Below are 25,949 nucleotides of genomic sequence, written 5' to 3' on the forward strand. Positions count from 1 at the left end.
GTGTGTTAAATTCCCCAACAATTAGTGTCTTTGTATCTCTGTGAGATTTGAGGGAAAGTGCTGTTTCTTGGATAAATTTGGGTTTTCACTTGTTTGGCGAATAGATATTTAGAATTGTAATATCCTTCTGAAGGAGAAATCCCTTATTAGTATGTAATAACCTTCTTTATCTCTTCTCACGAATTTTAATTTGAAGGCTCTTATATCTGATATTAGGATTGCAATTCTCACCTGTTTATGGGGGCCGTTTGTTTGATAGATTTGTTCTAGCATTTCATATTCAAAATGTGTTTGTTTTTATGGGCAAGATGTGACTCCTGAAGGCAGCAGATAGAAGGATCTTGCTTTTTAATACAACTTGATAGTCTAAGTCGCTTAATTGGAGAGTTAAGTTGTTAATGATGAGATATAGGACTGAGGTATTTCGGAGTACCTGTCATTTTATCCATCTTCTTGGGGGCTGCGTCTACTGGGTTCTTCTTATGGTTCTTGGATTCTCAGTTTGGGTGCGATTTCCTGGCATTTATTGTTATCTACTTAGTTTTCTATGTGTTGGACGTCTTTAAGAATGTTTTGTAGAGCTGGTTTGGTGGAGATATATTGTCTTAATTTTTCTTTTCTATGGAAGGTTTTTATTTGACCTCCAGTTAAGAAGGAGAGTTTAGCTGGGTACAGAATTTTGGTTGATAATTGTTTGTCTTTAGGGCATGGCATACATCATTCTAGGCTCTTCTTGCTATGATTTTTTCCGCTGAGAAATCTGAGAGGATTCTAATTGGTTTCCTTTTATAGGTGATTGATCTTTTCTCCTTGCCAGTTTTAAGGATCTTTTCTTTGGGCTGAATTGATCCTGCATGGATTATAATTTGATGGTGGGATGTCTTATATTGGTCTGGTCTTTTTGGAGTTCTAAAAGCTTCTTGTATCTGAATGGCCTATCTTTTTGCATGTTTGCGAAGTTCTCTGATAGGATCCTGTTAAACAAATTTCCTAGACCATTAACTTCTGTTTCTAGGTTCCCCTCTACACCCATTATCCTCAGATTAGGCCTTCTGATGGTGTCTTCCCAGTGTTGAATAGATCTATCATATTTCTTGGATTTGTCTTGGATGGTTGTATGTCCTTTCTCTATAATACCTAGGCTGTCTTCCAACTCCGAGATTCGATCTTCTGCATGACCTAACCTACTATCAAGACTTTTACTTTGTTTTGAATTTCTTTTTCTTCTAGTTGGTCAGCTTTGATGGCTTCAAATTATTTGTTGGAGCATTGTTTTAGATCTTGTGTGAACTTCTTTACTTCCTTAATTTGGTTTTCAGTGTTTATTCTCAAATTATTTAGTTGATTGGTTATTCCCCTTCCTTCTATGGGGTTCCATTCAGCATTCCCTTTGTGGTCTCCCTGACATCTTTCAGTTCTCTGTTTATGGATTCCATGAATGCCTTTAGTGATCATTCTGCATTCTCATCCCGCTTTCTCAATTCCTGTATTTCTCTCTGATTAGCTTCTTCACGTTCACGCAGTTCCTGTAGTTCTCTTTGAGTGATCTCAGCCTGCTCACGACATTCCTTTATTTCTCTTTGAGTGTTCTCAATCTGCTCATTCAATTATGTATCAATTTTTGAGTAGCTTCCTCACGCTCATGATATTCTTGTATTAAATTTTTTTTCCTCCTCTGTCTCCCTATCACGCTCATTCAGAGTCCTTTGCAGGTTTTCAATCTTTTCATTGACCATAATTACCAGTAGGGTTTGTAGAGCTTTTGGGGACCTCTCCTCTGGATTATTGATTATCTTTTCTGACCCCTGATTATCATGAGTGGGAGTTGAGATACCCGGACTTGCCAATTTTCTTGTGTTTTTCCAGGTTGCTCTGCCAATTTGGGATGAAAGTAACGCTGATTTTGTGCTAGCACACTATTTTAAGGCAAGCATCAACCAAAGTCTGTAGTTTTACAGTCAAATATCTGCAGATACAATCTAGTTCAACAGATACACCAGATACACCAGATACAACAGATACAAACAATTATGTATTAAGGGGCTACGAACCACAAAGATGAATTTGGCAAAGAGAAATTATTATTTTTAGGGTGAGATATGGGTAAAAATCGGCATATACGGATGTGGAAATGCAGTGGGAGAGTTAAATTAACTAAATCCTAATCTCAAAGCAGGAAATAGGTTGGAAAGAATGATAGTAGAGAGAGAAAATAAGAAGAAAGAGAAAGAAAAGTTAAGAAAAAATAGAAAAACAAAAATTAAAAATTAAGAAGTGCAACATTTAAAAATTATGCAAAATGAAAACGTAATATTTAGAGAAGAATATGGATAGAATAAGAGAAGGGGAGGGATATAAAGGAGATGTGAAAAAATTTAAAAATAAATATGCTTAAAATATTATGTACGTATAAAGAGGTAGTACCGCTATTAAGGAATTTAAGTCTAAGAGGTTTTAAATTGAGTAATAAATTTCTGGATGAAGTGTGTACACATTGAGATCTAATAATCAATTATTGGCATATCTGAGGATGAGCAGAACAACAATTAAGTCACGCAAAGAAGAATGAAAAAGAAGAAAAAGTGAAAAGAGTGAGAAAGAAAGAAAGAAAGAATCAAATGATCAGTAGAGCTAAACAAAAAAAAATTTTTTAAGAGAAAAAAAAGTACACACACATATCCTCTAAAATAAAAATTATGAGAGGAAGAAAAATTAATAGAAAAAAATTCAAGTTAAAAATTAAAAATTAAAAAAAAACTTTTAGAAAAAATTTTTTATAAAAGGTAAAAAAAAAGAGTTCGTTGATTTTTTTTTTGGGGGGGGATTGGAAGATCCTGTATCTCCCTTCTGTCCTTAACCTGTCTCTTGTTGGAGTCTCTGGTCTGCTTGTGGTTTTTGATTTTCCTGTGGCTTGAATTGTTTCTTAAGTCACAGCAGTCGATTCTTGACCACAGGTGAAGCTCTGAGTAGGGTCACAACCATTAGACCTCATTCTCCTCAGAGGAGTTATGAGGAAACAAGGGATTTATACAGAGGGATCTCCGGAGCATGGCTAGGTACAGAGGGAGCAGCCTTTAGATTAGGTTCTCCGCAATTCTGTGAGCAAATAACAGGAAGGTAGCCGGAAAGGGCTCAGGTGGGGCTTGTTAATTTTGTAACAGATGTGGGATTATGAAACAAAACATTGCTCTCTTTCATAATTACCCTATACCCATGAGGAAGAGGATCCTTCACTCTGTTGAGTTTTGTAGCTGGTGAAACCAAGGCAGAGAGAAGCCAGGTGACCTAGTTATGACTTCAACTTCACAGGAAGCTCTGCCTGACTTCGCTAACTTGCTCCCTAGGACAATGGGTGCTATTCAATCCACTTCTTGTTGTAGGAAGTCCACTTCTTGTCAGTCATGGGGCTGGAACTCTAGGCATAGGTGATGTTCCTGAGAGCCTCAGCAAAAGGCTAGTGCTTTACCACTTCAGCCCAGAGCACTACTTCTGATTTTATGGTGGTTCTTTGGAGTAAGAGTCTCACAGACGGTCCTGCCTGGGCTGTTTATGAACCATGATCCTCACATCTCAGCGTCCTGAGTAGTTAGGATTAGAATTCTGAGCCACTGGCACCAGACTTAATTGTAATTTTGACTTTTTTTCTCTATCTCTCACAAGAACTGTTTGAATAGGTGCTGGAGCAGGGGTCCCAGCATCCCCATGTGGCTGGAACCCAAGGAGGCCCTCTCATTCTAGAGGTTGGCTCTGGGTCAGGAGCTGTCTCGCTCAGCTTGTTGAAACAGCTGCATGAGATAAGCCCCTCTGTTCCCTGGCTAGACAGTGACAGTTCTTCATTGTCCATCCAGCCTTACTAGACTTATTGTATTGTATTGTTTTCTACATCATTTTCTAGCACCTGGCCAAAATTATGATACGTAGTTACGTAATGAAAATGTATTGCCATCTTAAGAAAGTTATTTAGGGCTCTGGGAATGTGGCTTCATGGTACGGTGATTACCTACCATCCATGAAACCCTGGGTTCAATTCCTTAGTAATGCATAAAAAACCCCACTGGAAGTGGTGCTGTGCCTCAAGTGATAGAGAGCTAGCATTGAGCAAGAAAAAAAAAAAGCTCAGGAAAATTCCCTACCCCTCAGTTTAAACCTCTCGACTGGCAAAAAGAAAAAAACAAATTAAAAAAAAAACAGTAAATGCAAAATAAATAACCCATACTTGGAATATATAATTGGTCCTTCCATACTGACACCTGATTCATGTACTTTACTTATATGAGGATACTGTGTTGAAAAAAGTTTTGTTCATTAAGTCACAGCAATTAATGCCAGGAATGTGCTTAGATGTCAGTTAAAGTTTAATTCTGGAAATTCAACGATTCCAGGATTTGTGTCATCACTGATAATGACAAAGAGAAGGGTAGGCTATGTGTAATCTTGAAAGCTTTTTTGGTCAATTATGGCACCAAAAAGTCAGAGGCTAATTAAAAGTTGTGACAGAAAATAAAGAATAACTCCAGATGGAAGGAATAAATGATAGTAATTAAGGTATACCAGAAACTGTTCTTGAGAACCATTTTTGGTTATTGTAGAACTAGTTGTCAACTAGGCTTTTCCTCATTGCCTTTAGCATTCTAAATCTCTTAGGCTAGCTCTTAATCTCTGTTTGAAAAATGTATCTCCTTCTATGCTATTCTTTCATACCTTATCTCCTTTGCTTTCTAAAAATCTTATTATTTCTATATTTCTCTATGAACATTTCCTGAAACTAAATACACCTATACAGATGGCAGAGGATGCTAATGTAAGAGTCCCATAGCTCATCAGTCATTAATGTTACAAAATGGAAAAGGAGGACATATTTATTGCCACTTCAATTTTTCTGAAATGCTGCAATGTCATCATTTGGTTAAAATTTCCATTTTTTGTCTACACAGTGTCATTCAGTGCACATAAATGCAAATATGAGCCAGGAACTGGTGGTTTACTACTTTAATCTTAGCTACTCAGGAGGTTGACACCAGAGTATTGTGGTTCAAAGCCAGCCTTGTCAGGACAGTCCATGAGAGCCTAACCTTCAATTAACCACCAGAAACCCGAAGGTGGTGCTGTAGCTAAGCACCCAGGATCAGAGTTCAAGCCCCACAACCATCAAAAAAGGTGAAATATGACTTTAAGTTTCCCCAAAAGGAAGGACAAGATCAATAGTCTTCCCAAGCAAAAGAAAATAATTCCAAAATGATTCAGTGCACCTACTTTTGCTGAGTTATGTTATGGATTATTTGCTGGACATATTCTCCAAAAACAAATCGTTATACCAGGGATACAGGTGGACCCATTGAAATAATGAGATGTACAAGTTGTTATGTCGAAAAACGAACTTTACAACTTTGGTGGGGGGGGATCAAGTGTGGGGAGGGGGTATATGGGAAGAGATGGGAAGGGGAAACAAAGAGGAGGCAACAATGATTGATATGAAATGCACTCGTTATCTTGCCCATGTAATTAACTCCTCTGTAAGGTATGCTCATATTAATAAAGAAAGAAAAAATTTTCAAATATTACCTTTACAATAAACTTCATCTAAATTTTCTTTTTGAAAAGAGAAGTCTATACAGTTGATGTCACTTGGCTTTCTTACTATCTTTGTTTAAAGCCAAACCAGGTAGGAGAGTCTGTCAAACTCTTATCTGTAATTACACAGCAAAAAATACACAAGTGGAGTTTTGGTTCAAGCAGTAGAGTACTAGTTTTGCGGGTAGGTGAGCAGGAAAGAAAATTGTTCAGGGACAGGGTCCAACCTCTGGGTTCAAGCCGCAGAACCAACACAAGCTAAAAAAAAAAACAGATATTTCATTGGGAACTTCCTTAAAGGAGTACTGGTCTGAAAAGTGACTCCTTTTGCTGATCATACGCACTAGATGCTTTTTTGGAATCCTTATTGCTCTAGAGAACTCAGGACCAAACTAAAGGAATTGATAACTGACTAATGCAACAAAAGAATCATCTCAGGGGCCAGGCACTGGTGGCTCACGCCTGTAATCCTAGCTACTCAGGAGGCTGAGATCTGAGGATAGCGGTTCAAAGCCAGCCCGGGCAGGAGAGACCGTGAGACTCCTATCTCCAATAAACTACCAGAAAACCGGAAGTGGCGCTGTAGCTCAAGTGGTAGAGTGCTCGCCTTGAGCTGAAGAGCTGAGGGACAGTGCCAAGGCCCAGAGTTCAAGCCCTATGGCCGACAAAAAAAAAAGAAAAAGAATCATCTCAGGGGTGAAATATCCATTCATAAAACACTTTTAAACTAACATGTCTTTGTTTCTTTGCAGTAGAATTTTTTTTGGAGGGGGGGTCCAGTCGTGGCCCTGAACTCTGGGCGTGGGTGCTTTACCTCAGCTCTTCAACTCAAGGCTAGTGATCTACCAATTGAGCCACAGCACCACTTCTGGCTTATTTTTGCTTATGTGGTGCTGAGGAATCTAACCTAGGGCCTCAGGCAAGCAAGGCAAGTGCTCTACCACTGAGCCACCTTCCCAGCCCCTGCAGTAGATCATATTTAAAACAACGTTATTTCCTTTTGTTCTATGCGAGCCATCAAATGGCACATTATATCTTTTTGTAATTCTCTCAAATAGAAGTTTACAGAAAAGTTATATATGAGTAAAAACACACTAGAAAAAGTCAGGGACAGAGTTTCCTTCAAGCCTTCGGATTCTCTTCTTTTACAGTAAAAAGGAAATCACAAGTTAATTTTAACTTTGTCAAATTTCTATGTTCCATTCCTCTCCTGGGATCAGTTTCCACATCCAGTAACAGTTACGTTCAGGAACAATCTATGGTGCTGCTTGAGGTATAATGAATGTTTTCTGGCTTCACCGAAATAACACAAAGACACCTTTGGACCTGTGTTAACACGTGTTTCACAGACAACTTAGTAAAGAGAAAATATGAAATTTATATTTCTTATAAATACATTATCCATGAGTATATTGAGTTCAAAATTTGTAGATTCTCCTTAAATTAAGGCGAATTTTAAAGGGGAGAAGGTTCTCAGATCATTTTTTTTGTGAGTGTATGTGCTGCACATTATTTCCCAAGTGTACATGAATTTGTTAACTCATGTTAACTATAGGAATAATAAGAGAAAGCGAAATTCTGTGTTTAAGTATAAGGGTTCAATACACTACAGAAGACTCTACAAATAAGACCACGTTGAAACAATAAAGCCAAGTCCAGTATGTAGATTTATGAAAGTGACATAGAGAAAGTATTACGCTTATGTGGAACACGAAGTAGATTCTAAATCACGCTTGCTAATGACACAACTTTGTAGAAAGTAGAATGGAAGAATAATTATGTTTCAAATGCAAGTCAGATATAAAAGCATGGTCTTAATTTGAAAAAAAAAGTCCATCTTGAGAGAGCAGGGATTATACTAGCCATGAACTGGTGGATAAGATCACCTTTTTTTCTTTCCTTTACTTATATATTTTTGTTGCTGGTGGTCTTGGCACTGGAACTCTGGGCCTGGGCACTGTCCCTCTGCTATTCCGCTCAAGGCTAATGCTCTACCACTTGAGCCACAGTGCCGCTTCCAATTTTCTTGCAGTAAATTGGAGAAAAGAGTCTCCGGGACTTTCCTACTGGGGCTGGCTTTGAACCCCAATCCTCAGATCTCAACACCACCCAGCTTAGGATCACATTTCTAACAGTGTACACTCAGCATATGTAATTTGTATATTCATCTATCTTTATATGAAATCTTGAGTTAAAAATCTGGACTACAGCTTAGACATTACACTCAAAAAATGTTTGTAGTTTAAAAGTTGATTCTACTGGATAAATGAAACCTAAGAATGTAAAGGAGTCTGGGAAGTTCAGTTTGCATCCAGCCTGGGCAGAACAGTGTTTGAGACACTATCTATAATTAACCAGCCAAAAGCTGGATTGGAAAAATGGCTCAGGTGATGGAATAACAGTCATGAGAAAGAATGATGAATAAGAGCTTGAGGCTTTTGCAAACATACATATAAACATACACATAAGCACAGAGGAACTTATATGTGCTTCTGAAGCAACTCTCAGAATATGTAGAAAAGTTAGAAAACAATAGAAAAGATGTCCTGAGTAAAACTAGAATCAAGTAATAATTTTTAAAATGAGAAAATCCTCAAATGAACTTTCTTCAAAAAAGTTTGAGAATATTACATAGGTAAAGACCAGAGATAGTAAGAGAGTCAAGTAATCAATATTAAAGGGATTGGATCTATGGAGGAATGAATCAGAGACCCGGCAGATGCATTGAAAATGTTCATACCCTGTGTCAAATGTTAGAACATCTTTGAAAATAGTACATAAACAGTCTGAGAAGTCCAGTGGATAATATCACGGGAGAAGTTCAGAATTGCTAATCTGTATCTAGATTAAATAAACCAAGCAGGGGCTGGGAATGTGGCTCAGTTGTAGAGGCTTGTGCCTTACTACTTCAACCTCAGTACCACTTGTGTCTGGCTTTTGCTGAGAAGTTTATTGGAGATAGGAATCTAGGGAACTTTCCTGCCTGGGTGGGCTTTGAACTGTAATCTTCTGATCTTAGCGTACTGAATATCTATGATAGTTAAAAAAAAGTATAAATATAAATATTTGCAAGAATACCAGTGGAGGAAAAATGATGCAACCCAGTTTATTGTGGTGTTCTTTCCAGAACACGGAGGGCATCACATTAGCAGAGGTGTAGTATTTTTTCCCAATAGAGATAAGCTATTTGTGATGTGAATTAAGAGAATTTTGAGGTGCACCCTACAAGTTGGAAACTGTTGGTCTAGGATGACTTTATGGCATAAATTTTGGGATTGATGGTCATAGAAACAATAGCTTAATCTGATAAACAGTTGCTTACTCTTGAAGAATTAATTATAACCGATGCTTTACAGTTTTATCCTATACCAGAATGTGGCTATTTTTCTGTTCACTTCTCAATCTGTAACACCCCATTGGAAAATGCATCTATTGAAGAATTACATAACATGGGAACAGGTACTATTTTGAATCTCTCAGGTATGGAATGTTCAGAATTTGAAAGTGAGTAGTTATTAGTCATAGGAATTTTGTAGAACATACATATTCTGTCCTCTTAACAACTTATTTACTTTTAAAAGTTTTGGGTTTCCATAGAATTAAACGGTTTTCGGTTTTGGTATGAGAAAGTACTAGTTAATTCTTTTTTGAAAATATTGGCAAGTATATTGTGAAAAAATTGTCTAGTTGGATAACTTTCAAGTTGATGGCCCTCCCATAAAGAAGGGGTAATTCATTCAAATTAGATGCCAAACAGTACTGATTTTTTTAAAGTTACTACATAAAGAACAATATTTACTATACCAATACAGTGAAATTTTATTTCATGCAGCTTATATTTTAAATTTAATTTTAATGTGAAAGTGATGTGCACTGCGTTAGCAATTGTAAGGCAGTGAATACATAACTTTTCAAACTTATTATCCTCTCTCTCATTTTACTCACAGTTTTCATTCACCCCAAAACCCCTCACAAGTTGTAATGTACATTTCCAACATATTGTCTTCTGAGTATTGCTATTGCATTGGTTTGCCTTTTGTCCTTTGTCTCGCCATTTTGTTGTTCCTCTTCCCTTCCCTAATTAAGGTAAATGTATACACAATACACAGGGTACCAAAATGAAACACAGTAGGAGATAAACCATAGGGGAAAACCCAAGGAAAATAGAAATCACATAGTACATTAAAAACAACAACTGCAAATAAATATCTCTTTCCATATCTTAGAGTTCATTTTGCTCAGCATCATGTTCATATATATGCCTAACAAAGTCACTGGAAAATAATAGTTTCATGGATACTATATCATGAAAACAACATGTTAACTGTTTTTGATGGTAAAGGTGGAATTAGCATTGGTAAATTCGAAATTCTGATAAAGGAATTTCAAAATAGTTTTAAAATTATGACAGGTGAATTTTAATTGTTCAAAATTTTAACTTAGCCTATTAAGAAAATTTAAAATTGCCTGAGAAAATAAGCTTTCATGCAAAGAAATTCATGGAGACATAGCTGAGAAGGAGCAATGTGGGTAAGATGGCTCATTTTCACAGTAAACAAACAAACCTCACAAACCTTGCTGTAAATCCTGTAGGTTCCCATGAGAATTGTCCTTACCCAGGAAATATACTCTTACTGCGTGAAACAAGGTTGTAATGGAATTTAAATTCAAAGTTTTTATTTTAAATAAGACATCACAATTTGTGAACTGACCTTTAATTACTAAAAAGTAATTCTCTTAAAAAGATAATTTGAGTCAAAATATTTAGGAAGAAAGTGCCCTTCACAATGAAAGAACATATTGAGTTTACACTTTTCTTTTTAAATACTTTCCACAATGTCTTTGCACGTGAAGCACTGAAACACAGAAAAAAATCTGATTGGATACTTCAAACCAATGATTTCACATTTCATAGTAGCTTAAAAAATAATATCCTTATTAACATGAGATAGTGAAGATTTCTTTTATTACATAAGCCAAAAAGTTTGGGGATCAGAAAATAATTGAGCAAATTGAAAAGGTAAGAAAACACGTTACTACATACCCTAGCTAAGCATTTTGGTGTCAGCAGTGGAGGAGACTAAAACTTTTTGATATAGATTGTCTTAATGTTTTTGCTACCTTAAGTGATTTTACAGAGCCTATTTGGCTCAGTGTAATGAAGAACAAATTGAACGAAGACATGACAATAAATTCCACCTCCAAATAAAAGAGTTTTCAAAGAGAAACCATGAAGATGTAGCAGTGGGGGACGTCTTATAGTCCTTCAGCTTCACTAGACTTGAAGCCAAGAAGTTGTGATTGATTGGAAATCAAGCAAGAGCTAAGAGGAGGACATAAAAGTAGGACATAGAAATATTGCCTTTGTAACAGACAATGTCATCCAAGGAATCGGTGATTTAACTCTATTCTTCTCTATACATCATGTTGAGCAAATACAAGACCAAGAGGAAAATAATCTATTTAAATAATTTTGCAAAGAATAACTTCACTGTTCCTGATATGGTATCTAAGGAGAGTCTTAAGAGAGAAGATAAAAGTCTTAAGAGAGAAGATAATAGTGGAGTATTCTTAGGTTTCCTCTAAATATCTTGTTAGCAAAATATATCGTTGAGGTTAGAAGTGATTGAACCAAAAAGTGGTGGAGTAATTATTTTTGTGGGCACTTTAGACACAAGAAAATTTCAAGGTAAAAGAAAAAAGAAAAAAAAATTATAGCCAAATAGTTGTGATTATAGGTTCTTGGACTGGATTTTTGGAGACAAAGTTTTGCATTAGTGTTGGTCCTCATTAACATAGTTGTTGGGTTTTCGTGGCAACCAAATGAAAAGGGGAAGTTTAATGGACTCGCTTGAACAAGTAAAGAGCATGATAGAAAATAATGGCAAATAATATTTAATGAATTATTTTGAACAATTATTTTGTGAGAACCAAGAAGGAAAGAAATTTCAAAATCACATGACTTTATTAAAAGTATGAAAATGGAGTAGTGAAGAAATTGAGAGAAAACATAGAGTACTATTTTCTCTCCAGTGGAGTAATAGGTTCTTGATCTTGCTTCTTCCATTCTTTCTTCACAAGCTATCAAGTGTGCCTCAGGACTGGAGTATCCAGTTCTGACAAAGAGCACTCACAGAAGAAAATATTTGCAGTAGATATAGGTGATTTATAACCTTAGACAATCTTTTTAAGTCTGTTCAAAATTCTCCCCTACCCCAAACGTCCCTCTTTGAACAGCTTTCTTTGCTTTTCCAAAGACCGCCCTTCATTAACTGCTTAAAATTTTGAGAGGGCATATTCATACGCTCTAGAGATGGCTGTTTGGTTGTGATTTTTGTGTGTTTTATTGTTGTTTTTAAGTGAATTTCAAAAGGTTGTGCAAGTGTTTTACAATTAAATATGTCCATCTAATTGTCTAATGCTCCTGGATCAGAGTCACTCCTTCTATAAATCTCAAGCAACCCTTTCTCCAAGATTTAGTTCAGATTTACCACTTCCTTTATTACATATGTACATTGCGTATTCTAGCTGTACTTGCCCCTTGTTCCATTTTTCATTCATTCTATTTCTTGACTATTGTTCCTCTCTGGTTTCCATTTCCTGATAGTCATTCTGTTAAACTGCCTGTTAATACTTTGAAAGGTTTATATACATTCCATGGAGTTTCACTCCCACATACACTTGAACTGTTGTCAGCTTATATTTCCATAATTCATTCATCTGCAATAACAATTTGCAAGACTGGAGATGTTAAGCACTTAGACATGATTTTATTCTCATTCATTTGGAAGATTAATCTTTAACCAATAAGAAAGTTTAAAAATGGCTTAGAATTTATTCCTAACTACCAGTTTTTTTTTTATAAATAGCTTTGGACAATGGTGTGTGATTATTTTATTTTGCATAGGATAATTTTTTCTACTACCTATAAGTTTTGGAAAAGAAGAAAACTAAAATTTACTTCTTAGAGGAATATGACAGAAATAGAAGACAGATTTTGTGTTTGTCACATCTCTCATCAGTACCCATATTCAAGATTTAAAATCATATTTCTTACTATGTTAGACAGATTGGGAAAACATAAAACAACACATGATAGGGCAGTTATTAGTGACTTTTTAAAATTTACCTTCTTATTTGATGAAATTTACTTTGTTATCTAATATTTGGGTTTGAAATATGGGAGGCTGATCTATTTAACACATTTCTGGAAGGCACCCACTAAACAACACAAATTGTGAGGGGTACTATTTCTACACTTTAAAGAATGGTTTAACTTGTTTGGTATTAGTGCTGGGTACGTAAATCAACTCTTTTAACTTGCTCCCTACACTTGAAAACATTGTAATGTCACTATCATCTACTTGTCAAGGGTTATTTTGGCAATTGTGATTTTAAATAGTTTAGTTGAAAATGAATATACTTTCAGGAGATTAAATGTATGTTATCATTGGTTTGAGAATGACAACATTTTTTATACTACAGAACCTAGTTTACTGAAATACCAGTGTATTGAAGCACTAAGGATCTTCACAGTTAATGTTTTTCTAAATGATATTTGACCTCTAAATCAAGTATTCCTTGCCTTGGTAGACCAATTATGGATCTATCATTACAGAAACTATTTTTTGGGGGGAGTCCAGTCGTGGGGACTGATCTTTAGGCCTGGGCACTGTCCCTCAGCTCTTCAGCTCAAGGCGAGAGCTCTACCACTTGAGCCACAGCCCCACTTCCGGCTTTTTTTCTTTTTGCTTATGTGGTGCTGAGGAATCGAACCCAGGGCCTCAGGCATGCAAGGCAAGTGCTCTACCACTGAGCCACCTTCCCAGCCCTACAGAAACTATTTTTTTGGCTGCACTGAAATCTTTCATTAATCATTAGGAGAGGGGTACTAAAAATAATCTTGTTCATTTGTGATTTTGTTCACTCATATGGGCTGGTCATCAGTAAATTGAAAGTTTGAATTACAGTACTTTCTCTCAGATTTGTGATCTCATCTTTCATTTTAAGTTGCCTTGCATTTCACAATTGATTTCTGCTAATTCTTGTAAGGAATTGGGGTCCAGAAATAATGGAGGAAATGAGAAATTGAGATGAGTCTTCAATTATTTTCTAGAAAGATTCTCTGTGTAAAATTTAAAATCAGCACATATAAATATAAAATATATAAGTACATATAAAATAAAAATTGTTTTGCATTATTGTGTTGTGGTTAGGGAATCAAAAGCAACTCTGTTTTGGGAGGGGTTTTTTGGGTCCGGTCGTGGGGCCTGAATTCTGGGCCTGGGTGCTGTCCCTCAGCTCTTAAGCTCAAGGCTAGCACTCTACCACTTGAGCCACAGCGCCACTTCCGGCTTTTTTCTTATGTGGTGCTGAGGAATCCAACCCAGGGCCTCAAGCATGCAAACCAAGTGCTCTACCACTGAGCCACCTTCCCAGCCCCAGCAACTCTGTTTTAAAGTATTATTCCATTATCTCTACCTCAGTTTTTGGTAGAGTTAGCCTTAAAGCTTTACCATTTGTAGATTTACAGCCTAGAGGCAAGAAGAAACACTATGATTAAAACATTACCAATTTCAGGCCTAATATCAAGGAGAAACATATGGCCTTCTTCAGGAGCTATGGAAATATTTGGTGATAGAAAATCAGTAGTGTAAATTCCTGCCAGATTGGATGATGCACAGGCTAGAACAGTAGGTAATCATGCATATGAACAATTTTTTCACCTTCTTGGCTTTAGCTACTTTTGAAATGATAAGTATAATAAACACTTATATTTTGATAAAATATCTTCCATTCTGAAAAATTCTGTCTGAACTGTTCATCTCTCTATGATTCCTTGTAACTAAGATTAGTTTTGTTCCAGTAAGACAATCTATGCTGACAGGGTAAGATATTCTGGTTGGTCTGTTCCTACATGGAAGAAGGGTAAAGGTTCAGGTAAACATTTGTCCCAGCAAGACCTCATTTGGGAAATTTTAAGCTGCAGTAGTTTAGAAGTAGCTCTTAAGCAAGTCTTACTTTGAATCCATTAGCTCTACAAAGCTAACTGAGTTGATAAATAAGTACTTGAAAAGCCATCACCTTTGGACTTAGCTGAAAAGGTTTCAAAGTATGATTAAATTTAAAATGAAAATGACAAAATAGACATTGACAAAAAATTGTAAATGTGAGTAATCGACCAAACGATATGTATTTTCCACTATACACAGAATTTTAGAGAAATAAGATCAATAGCATTTTTAGGAACAATAAGGGTTCCTTGTTACAAATAGGGAACCATGGATAGATGCCTGTATAAAGATTGCATCATTAAGTACTTAAATTTAGAGGGTAGTACATGCTTCAGAAGCAGGTCTACCCAAATTTCAATACAGAGATTAACATGGCACATGCACAAAGATGATATGAAAATTTGTGAAGTATTCCATATTTTTTCTTTCTTCTGATGCAAGAAATGAAAAACAGTTATTAAAAAGTTAATTACAAAAAAACAAGTGTAACAATACATGTAATTTATAGAATTAAAGGTTAGATTCACATCAGTGTATTAATTCTTCACCTTAGAAAGGCCTTTACATAGCATAACCTTTACAAAACTTGAAATTAGATAACATTGTAATTTTATCCCAAGGAAATAAAATAATATAAGGACCTAGGAAAAAAAGAAATCTTAAACTTCTTCTATATGGAATGCAGTCTGAAAGGACACATTTATTAATGAACCTATACATTATATAACAATGTAGAATTCCAAGTATTATATCTAGGAGCGAATGAAATAGATTATGGATATTATACAAACACAGACATACTTTTTTTCAGAAAACTACAAGGAAAACTTTAGTTTCTATACTATTCATTTCAACAGAGAAGTTAAAATTATTTCTGATTTTAAAAAATCACAAACTGCAGAAATCATTATAGATGTATACAAACAACTCTTTAATACATTTTGACATAAAAGTCAGGCAATTCTCTTGAAAGAATACCATGGAATCCATGAATTTTTAAAGTAAGATATTGCTGTTGCTTTGTATTGTGAAAAAAAATTTAAGGGACACAAAGGATGGACTGGCATTTTTGAAATTTAAGAAACTTAACCAAACCATTACAACTTAGGAGAACAATTTGTACAGCCTTCCACAACTTCAAAGTGGTAGTGATACATACTTATCCTTTTGTGGCAATATTAAATGCAGTTTCATCCAAGTTGATCTTCAGACCTGGTTTGATATAATGGTTCAACAGAGTATCTTTTCTATTTCTATTCCCAGCAGCAAGATGCAAGGCAATCAAGAGGCCTTTAGTTTGGGTATTGGTATCTGCATCATGATGAATTAAGAAAGAAGCCACTCTAGTATTATTGCACATATAAGCACTGTGCAGGGTTGTGAGCCATTCAGAGTTATTGCATGAATATCTGCCTTGAGCTACCAACTCATGGACAAAGTCTAAGTGGCCACTCTAGGCTTCCCAATGAAGAGGGGTATACTCATCTTCATCCCTAGTATTCATCTGGGTGGCCTTTTTGGAAAGTAGTCTACAAGCCATAGTAAGCCGATTAATTTCAGCATCCCAAATAATAAATTTGCTTGGATCCTACTCCATTTTTTTCTTGCAATTGATACCATTTCTCACTTTTTCATCTTGTTCCTGGTCTTCGTCAGAATTGCCTAACCAGAGATTTTGAGTGCAAGTGGGAATGAGATGTCCATGTATTTCACCAAGATTTCACAATGGTTGAACTGGTCAGAAAAATCTGGTGAATTTCCTGCATATGTTTTTTCACCATGATTTAATTTCTCTTTTTCCATTTTTACTATTTTGAATTATTCTAACTGGATAGTAGAGAATTGATAGAGAGCAGAGAAATGATTTTCCTCAGTATTCAAAAGTACAGACTGAAAATGAGGACCAGTGGGGTCTTCATGTGCAGCTTATTCTAGGAATGAGAAAATAGGAAACAATGCCTTCTATGTCAATGATTTGGGAAATACCATGTTATAGTGTAAAAGAAATCACTATTCAATATAAAGGCTTTAAGAGCTTTCTAATAGCTTTGTAAAGTTGGTATCCAACATTAGAAAAAATGTATAATGCAGTAGTAAAATAGAAGTCCTTTGTATGACTACCTAAATTCTTGTTGTTTTTTTTAATAGCTATACCATTCTGAATTTTTTTTAATTTTTATTGTGAACATACTGTACAGAAGGGTTAAAATTACATGGGCAAGATAATGACTATATTTCTTATCAAGCATTGTAGCCTCCTCCTTTGTTTACCCTTCACAACCCTTCCCAGCCTCCCCCTACTTCCCACCCAAACCTACCCCCACACCAAAGTTGTAAAGTTCGTTTTCGACATGACAACTTGTACTTCTCATTGTTGCAACGGATCCATCTGTATCCTTATTTAAACGAATTGTTTTTCCCCATCCCCTCTTCAAATTATACCAACATCAAATACACTGAAAGCAGGGGTTATCCTGTGGTGTAGGAACATACAAAGCAACAAAGAAATAATCTTTTATATGTGTTAGAAACAACTGCATGAAAGAAAAAAAACTTTTAAATACATGTCTAAAGGTTCATTTTCCTAATATCACCTTATCCGACCTTCTCTGATTGACTCATACATATACTAGATATTGAAAATAAGGGAAACCGTGGGGCCTATGATTCATTGGGCTTGGCTTACTTCACTTAATATAAATATTTGCAAGTCTTTCCATTTCCTAACAAATGGGGAAATGTCATTCTTTCTTATGGAGGCATAGAATTCCATTGTGTATATACACCACATTTTCTTGATCCATTCATCTACTGAGGAACATCTGGGTTGGTTCCATATCTTAGCTATGGTAAATAATGTTGCAATAAACATAGTTGTGCTGGTAGCTTTAGTGTGGTCTTGTTTGTAAACATTTGGGTAAATGCCCAAAAGTGGGATTGCTGGGTCATAGGGGAGCTCTATGTGAAGTCTTTTCAGGAACCTCCATACTGCTTTCCAAAGTGGTTGAACAAGTTTACATTCCCACCAACAATGAAGTAACGTTCCCTTCTGTACACATCCCCTCCAGCATCTGTTGTTGCTAGAGTTCTTGATTTTTGCCATTCTAACTGGAGTGAGGTGTTATCTCAATATTGTTTTGATTTGCATTTCTTTTATGGGTAGGTATGTTGAGCATTTCTTCATGTGTCTATTGGCCATCCTTCTTTCTTATTCGGAGAAGTTTCTCTTTAAGTCTTTCGCCCACTTATATATTAGGCAGTTGTTTCTTTGAGGATTTGTTGTTGGGGGATTTAATTTTTTGAGTTCCAAGTATATTTTAGATATAAGACCCTTGTCTGTTGTATGGCTAGTGAAGATCTTCTCCCAATCCGTGGGCTTTCTATTGATCTTGCTAGCTATGTCCTTTGCCATGCAGAAGCTCTGCAACTTTATGCAATGCCATTTGTCCAACCTTTCTTTGATTTGTTGTGTTTCGGGGTCTCTATTCAGAAAATTTCGGATTGAGCCAAGGAGACATAGGGTTTCTCCTATTCCCCTGCTTTGACTTCGAGGTCTTTCTTCCATTTGGAGTTGATTCTGGGGCAGGGTGATATATAAGGATCTAGCTTTATTTTTCTACAAGTAGTTAACCAATTTTGCCAGCACCATTTACTGAAGAGGCTGTCTTTCTTCCATTCTATTGTTTTAGCTCCCTTATCGAAGATTAGATGGTGATAGGTCTGTAGGGTCATTTCTGGGTTTTCAAGTCTATTCCATTGGTCCTGAGGTCTGTTCGTAAGCCAATACCAAGCTGTTTTGATTACTATGGCTTTATAGTAGAGTTTGAAATTTGGTATTGATATTCCGCCAGCAGTGTTCTTTCCGTTGAGGAGCGTTTTTGCTATTCAGGGTCTTTTATTGTTCCATATGAATTTTTGGATTGCCTCTTCTATTTCCTTGAAGAATGAGGTTGGAATTTTGATAGGTATCGCGTTGAATTTGTAGATAGCCTTGGGAAGTATTGCCATTTTCACGATGTAAATCTTTCTAATCCAGGAGCATGGGAGGTTTTGCCGTTTTTTAAGTTCTGTGTTGATTTCCTTTTTCAAGATTTTAAAGTTTTCATCATAGAGTTCTTCACTTCTTTGGTAAAGTTAATTCCTAGGTATTTTATTTTTTGTGGGGCTATTAAAAATGGAGTTGCTTTCCTAATTTCAGACACACTTTTCTCATTGTTGGCATATAGGAAAGCCATTGATTTTTGAGGGTTAATTTTATAACCTGCTACTTTGCCAAAGTTTTGAATCAGCTTGAGTAATTTGGGAGTTGAGTCTATGGGATTCATTAAATACTAGATCATGTCATCTGCAAAGAGGGAGAGTTTGGTTTCTTCTTTCCCTATATGGATCTCCTTTATGTCTGCATCTTTTCTTATTGCTGTAGCTAGGCATTCTAATACTAGATTGAAGAGAAGTGGAGAGAGTGGACATCCTTGTCTTGTTCCTGAGTTAAGAGGAAATGGCTTTAGTTTTTCACCATTAAGTATAATGCTGGCTGTAGGTTTGTCATATACAGTATTTATTGTATTGAGGATGTTCCATGGATTCCTAATTTTTCCAAAACCTTCATCATAAAGGGGTGTTGTCGAATACTTTTTCTGCATCTATTGAGATAACCATGTGGTACTTTCTCTTGCCCCTGTTGATGTGATGAATAATATTAATTGATTTACGTATATTGAACCAGCTTTGCATCCCTGAAATGAATCCTGTTTGATCGTGGTGTTTGATTTTTTGGATGAATTGTTGAAGTTGGTTGGCCAAAATTTTGTTGAGAAGTTTTGCATCAATGTTCATCAAAGAAATGGGTCTATAGTTCTCTTACTTTGATGAGTCCCTGCCTGGTTTTGGGATGAGGGTTATGATGGATTCATAGAATGTGTTCGGTATTGAACTTTCTCTTTCAATTTCATTGAAGAGTTGGAGGAGAATTGATGTGAGCTCTGCTTTGAAGGCCTTGTAGAATTCTGCTGTAAAACCATCTGGTCCTGGACTTTTCTTATCTGGGAGGTCTCTTATTGATGTTTCTATTTCAATGCTTGATATGGGCCTGTTAAGCTTGTTTAATTCATCTTCGTTTAGTTTTGTCATGTCAATATTTTCTAGGAAAAGGTCCATTTCTGTCAAGTTCTCAAACTTATTAGCATAAAGTTTTGAGAAGTATTCCCTTATAATCTTCTGAATCTTGGTTGTTTCCGTGGTGATGTTTCCATTCTCATCTCCGAGTTTATTTATTTGGGTGTGTTCCCTTCTTTTTTTTGATAGATTTGCTAAGGTACTGTCAATTTTGTTAATTTTTTCAAAGAACCAACTCTTTGTTTCATTGATTTATTCTGCAGTTTTTTTGGATTCTAATTCATTTAATTCTGATTGAATTTTAATTATTTCTTTCCGTCTACTGGATTGGGGTTTATCTTGCTGAGCTCAGAGCTATAAAATAGCCTCTGAGAACTGCTGTGTCCCAGAGGAGCTGGTTATTTGTGTGTTCATTTTTGTTGAATAGCATGAATATTTGAATTTCCTTTCTAATCTCTTCCATGACCCACTCGTGATTCAGTAGTGTGTTGTTCAGTCTCCATGTGATACCGGACTTTCGTTGGTGGCTTTTGGTGTCGAGTTCTAATTTTATTCCCTTGTGGTCAGAGAAAATGCAAGGTATAAATTCAATGTTTCTGAGTTTATACAAGTCTTCTTTGTGGCCTAAAATGTGGTCTATTTTGGAAAATGTTTCTTGTGCTGGTGAGAAAAACGTGTATTCTGATGCTGCTGGGTGAAATATTCGGTACATATCTGTTAAATCTAATTGATATATGCAGCTGTTTAGCTCTGTGGTTTCTCTGTTGAGTTTTTACCGAATTGATCTATCTAGTGGGGAGAGTGGTGTGTGAAAATCCCCAACAATTAATGTCTTTGGATTTATATGTGATTTGAAGGAAAGTAGTGTTTCTTGGATAAATGTGGGTGCTCCATTGTTTGGTGAATAGATATCATCTTGAAGGAGAGATCCCTTAATTAGTATGTAGCGACCTTCTTTATCTCTTCTCAATAATTTTAATTTGAAGTCTATTTTATCTGATATTAGAATTGCAACTCCCGCCTGTTTATAGGGGTTGTTTGCTTGGTAGATTTTGTTCTAACCTTTAACATTGAAAATGTGTTTGTTTTTACAGGCAAGATTTGACTCCTGAAGGCAGTAGATAGAAGGATCTTGTTTTTTAATCCAACTAGACAGTGTGTGTCGCTTAATTGGAGAGTTCAGTCCGTTAACCTTAAGAGAAAGGACTGAGAGGTATTTGGGAGTTCCTCCCATGTTATCTACCTTCTTGGGGGCTGCAAAAACTGGGTTCTTCCTATGGTTCTTGGATTCTCAGTTTGGGTGCAGTTTCTTGGCCTTTTTTGTGGTCTTGTTGGTTTTCTATGTGAAGGACATTTTTAAGAATCTTTTGGTGGAGATGTATTGTGCCAATTTTTCTTTGTTATGGAAGGTTTTTATTTGGCCTTCAGTTATGAAGGAGAGTTTAGCTGGGTGCAGTATTCTTGGTTGATAGTTGTTTGTTTTTAGGCTCTTCTTGCTTTGATTGTCTCTGCTGAGAAATCTGAGGTGATTCTAATTGGTTTCCCTTTATAGGTGATTAATCTTTTCTCCTTGACAGCTTTAAGGATCTTTTCCTTGGTCTGTGTTGATCCTGTGGATTATAATGAGACAGTGGGATGTCCTATTCTGGTCTGGTCTGTTTGGAGTTCTAAAAGCTTCTTGTATCTGAATAGGCCTATCTTTTTGCACGTTTGGGAAGTTCTCTGCTAGGATCCTGTTAAACAAATTTTCTAGGCCATTAACTTCTGTTTCTAGGTGCTCCTCTACAGACATCATCCTTAGATTAGGCCTTCTGATGGTGTCTTCCAAGTGTTGAATTGATCTATCATATTTCTTGGACTTGTCTTGGATGGTTGTATGTTCTTTCTCTATAATATCTAGGCTGTCTTCAATCCCTGAGATTCGATCTTCTGCATGGTCTAACCTGCTGTTAAGACTTTCTACTTTGTTTTTTATTTCTTTTCCTTCTAATTGGTCAGCTTTGATGGCTTCAAATTCTTTGTTGAAGCTTTATTTTAGATCTTTTATGAACTTCTTTACCTCCTTAATTTGATGTTCAGTGTTTATTCTCAGATCAGTTAGTTGATTGGTTATGGTTTCCTTGGACTCCCATTCCTTCTGTTGGTTTCCATTCAGCATTCCCTTTGTGGTATCCCTGACTTAATTCAGCTCTTTGGTAATGGATTCCATGAATGACTTTAGTGATCTTTGTGTATTCTCTTCCTGCTCTCTCAATTCATGTATTACTCTTTTTTTAGCTTCCTTCCGTTCGTGGGACTCCTGTAGTTCTCTTTGAGTGTTCTCAGCCTGCTAACGCTGTTCCTGCCTTTCTATTTGAGTGTTCTCAAGCTGCTTAGGCAAATCCTATATCAGTTTTTGAGTAGCTTCCTCACGCTTATGATATTCTTGTATAAACTTTTGGATTGCCTACTCTCTCCCCCTACACGCTCATACAGAGTCCTTTGTATGCTTTCAATCTTTCCATTTATCATGTTTGCCAGCAGTGTTTGTAGAGCTATTTGGAAATTCTCCTCCGGATTATTCATTATGTGTTCTGTCCCCCGATTATCAAGATTGGGAATTGAGATACCCGGATTTGCCATTTTTCTTGTGTTTTTCTCGCTTACTCTGCCCATTTGAGATGAAAATAGCCACAGTTTTGTGCTAGAACACTATCTTAAGGCAAGCATCAACCCAAGTCTGAATTTGCATAGTCAATAGTCTACAGATACAATCTAGTTCAACATATACATCTATTCACCATCAAACAAGTATACATTAATGGGCTACGAACTGCAAAGAAGAATTTGGAAGACCAGAAATTATTAGGATTAGGGAGAGATGTGGGTAAAAAATAGAAATAGATTGATGTGGGGAGGCTCAGGGAGACTTAACTAAGTCCTAACCTGAAAGCAGGAAATAGGTTGGGTAGGATGAAAGTAGAGAGAGAGAATAAAAGAAGAAAGGAAAAGGGAAAAGAAAAGACCAGAAAAAATAGAAAGGTAAAAATTAATAAAATTATGTGAACCATAACAATCTATTTAGATAAGAACGAGAATTTATTGAGAGAATGGGAGGGATATAAAAGAGATGTGAAAAACTTAAAAAGAAAAATGCTTAAAATATTATATAGGAATAAAGACGTAGTACTGCTATTAAGGAATTTAAGTCTTAGAGGTTTTGACTTGAGTAATAAATTTTTGGATTAAGTGTGTACACAATGTGGGTAGGGTCTAATAGTCAACTACGGGTTTATCTGAGGATGTGCAGGACAAGAATGTCAGATAATGTGATGTTATGAAAATGAACCCTTAAATATGTATTTTAATGTTTTCGTTTCTTTCATGCATTTGTTTCTAACGCATTTATAAGATTATTTCTTTTTTGCTTTGTATGTCCCTCCCCCACAGTGTAACCCCCGCTTTCACTATATTTGATGTCAGTATAACATGTGGAGGAGATGGGGACAAACAAGTCGTTTAAGGATTCAGGTGGACCTGTTGCAACAATGAGAAGTACAAAATGTCATGTCAAAACCAGCCTTACAATGTCGGTGTGGGGGGGGAGGGGGGTATAATTGGGTGGGGGAAAGGGGGAGGCTGGGAAGGGAGGTGAAGGGTAAACAAAGGAGGAGGCTGCAATGCTTGGTAAGAAATGTATGCATTATCCTGCTCATGTAATTGTAGCCCCTCTGTACAGTATGTTCTCAAATAAAATAAAATTAAATTAAAAAAAAGAAGAACGAAAGAGAAGAGAGGTGAAGAGGATAAGAAAGGAAGAAGAAAAAGTTGAGAAGTTCAGTAGAGCTAAGGAAAAAACAAAAAGATAATTAAAAAAGACAAAAAAAGAGAAAGAAAACCAAAAAAGAAAGAAAAACGCACACTCACTTATTCGTAAAATAAAAATTATAAGAGGAAAAAAATGTTTCTGGAAAACAATTTTTTTTCAAAAAAGGTAAAGATTGAAGATTTAAAAAAAAGTTTTAGACAAAAAAAAATTTTATAGAAGGTACCAAAAATAAAAAATGAAAAAAAGAAGAAGAAGAAAGAAAAAAAAGTTCTTTGATTTTTTTTTTTTTTGGAGTAGTGGGAAAAGTCCTGTATCTCCCTTGTGTCCATAACCAGCCTCTTGTTGGAGTCTCTGGTCTGCTTGTGGTCCTGTGGCTTGGTTGGTTTCTTAAGTCTGTTTGTTCGAACAGGCAGAAAAATGCTCTGCTTTACCCAGGATTTGGCGATCCTCTTCCCAGGCTGGTTCATTGGGAGGCAGATCTGCTTTGAGTATCAGAAAAGAGGGGGATGCAGTGCTGAGGCTAGGTTCTGGGTAGAGTTGAGGCCTTTCAACAAACAGTAGCTTTTCCCGGGGGCTAGTTTGTGAAAACTCACAGAGCCCAGCCTGGAGCCATTCTCAGGGCTTCTGTTTAATGAATTTCAATTGACTGTCCAGGCTGCTAGAGGGAGGGGCAGCCTCTGGCTCTGATTAACCAGTGGAGAAAGCCACTCCAAGGGCTGGCGCCCAAGCTGGGTGACTTTTCCCTGGGTGGAGCTGAGTCTGGCAGGTCATGCTGCCGTTAGTTCTTGTGACCTGCTAAATGACTCATTTTATTCCAAGGCCTGAGTTGGAGCTAACCGCTCCTCTGAGCTTTGTAGGTATCCAAGATGTAGATCTCTGGTGCTGGAGGGGGTGGCCTTCCCTCCTCTCTTTCCTGAGGAGTGAGGATGTCAGGCTTCTACTCACGCTGAGTCTTGGTTCTTGGGTCTTCTCTGGTCTGCAAACTGCAGGATGAAGATGTCTGCTCTTTGTTGGTTCTTGCTGGTGTAGAGTAGAATCTGCTCACCTGCTGTGTCTGGCTCCTTCGTCCTGTACTTTCTGTGGCTTAGGTAGGCTCTTGTGCTTCCCCGCCATCGCCAGAGCTGCCGCCATCCCCCCCCCCCCGGTGGCTGCTGGCAAGAGCTCAGAAGTGTCTCCTTGCCTGGGTTTCCCCTCTCTGGCCTAGCTCTCTCTCCTGTGATGGCACACTTTGTGTAATTCTCTGGCTTAGGACTGTTCACTGGAACTCTAAAACTGCTTTCTATGCGAGAGCTTACTTAGAATCCAGCTTATCTTCCACCATCTTCCCAGAAATCCCCAATTCTTGTTTTTCTAAAATACACTTGTTTTCATCTACAAATAGGCCTATCTATTGTCTTCAGGTGATTTTGATGATTGAAGATGCTTAATGAGAAGTCAAAATGTATTAGTAGCCCTTTGCTATCAATTAAATTTCACTTTTTCTTCTTGGAGAATATAATGATCAAAACAATAGTTCACAATCAGAAGGAATAGTTCAGAATCATGGTTCAACTGCAAGTGAATCACCAGTAAGTAATCCGCGATTCCATTTTCCACAAAGTTTTGTCACAGATACAATATGCCTGCCTTCTCTAGTTGATTTCCTAGCCTGGACCTATTCCTTCATTGTACAGGAAAAGTGTAATTCACCTGATTTCAGTCAGATCTGTTAGCAGAATTATCAAGTATTTAGATTTTTTTTATTAAATTAGTTGTGGGACCTGAACTCTGGGCCTGGGCACTGTCCTTTAGCTCTTCAAATCAAGGCAAGCACTCTACCACTTGAGCCACAGAAACACTTCTGGATTTTTCTATTTGTGTGGTGCAACCAAAAAATATAAAAGCAAAATAAATTAGGATAATTATGAGCAACCATATTGTCTATGAGAACCATGAAAGAGAAAGAGGAAAAGAGATACAGATGTGCAATGACCTAACTAGCCACAAAATCCATGCTTCTAATCAATTTACAGAGCAAACAATTTTTTTATTTTTTAAAAGAGACGGAAATAATATTTATATATAGAAATTAGTAAATACGTTTTTAGTTGCCTACATAAAGAGAAGAATCTTAATCCTTGGGCTGGGAAGGTGGCTCAGTGGTAGTGTGCTTGCCTTGCAGCTTACGACAGTGCAGAGACTACTTTCCAAAAAGGCCAATCATATGAATACTAGGGATGAGGATGAGTATACCCTCTTCATCGGGAAGCCTAGAGTGGACACCTAGACTATGTCCATGAGTTGGTATCTCAAGGCAGATATTCATGACATAACTATGAATGGCTGGACACCCCTGCACAGTGCTTATTTGTGGAACATATTGCAACAGCACACACACACACACACACACACACACATCATCATCATCATCATCAGATTTCTTCTTAAGTATTTTTTGTGTA

General features: G+C 36.6%; 1 pseudogene; it reads left to right on the top strand.

The window, feature by feature from the left end:
* The first annotated feature begins 14,911 nt into the window (after nucleotides 1-14,911).
* LOC138836745 (U6 spliceosomal RNA) lies at nucleotides 14,912-15,008 on the top strand (annotated as a pseudogene).
* The last annotated feature ends 10,941 nt before the right edge of the window (nucleotides 15,009-25,949 follow it).

The sequence above is a fragment of the Dipodomys merriami genome, unplaced genomic scaffold (genome assembly GCF_024711535.1).
Source record: "Dipodomys merriami isolate MVZ:Mamm:240054 unplaced genomic scaffold, mDipMer1.0.p SCAF_256, whole genome shotgun sequence".
Taxonomy (NCBI): Eukaryota; Metazoa; Chordata; class Mammalia; order Rodentia; family Heteromyidae; genus Dipodomys; species Dipodomys merriami.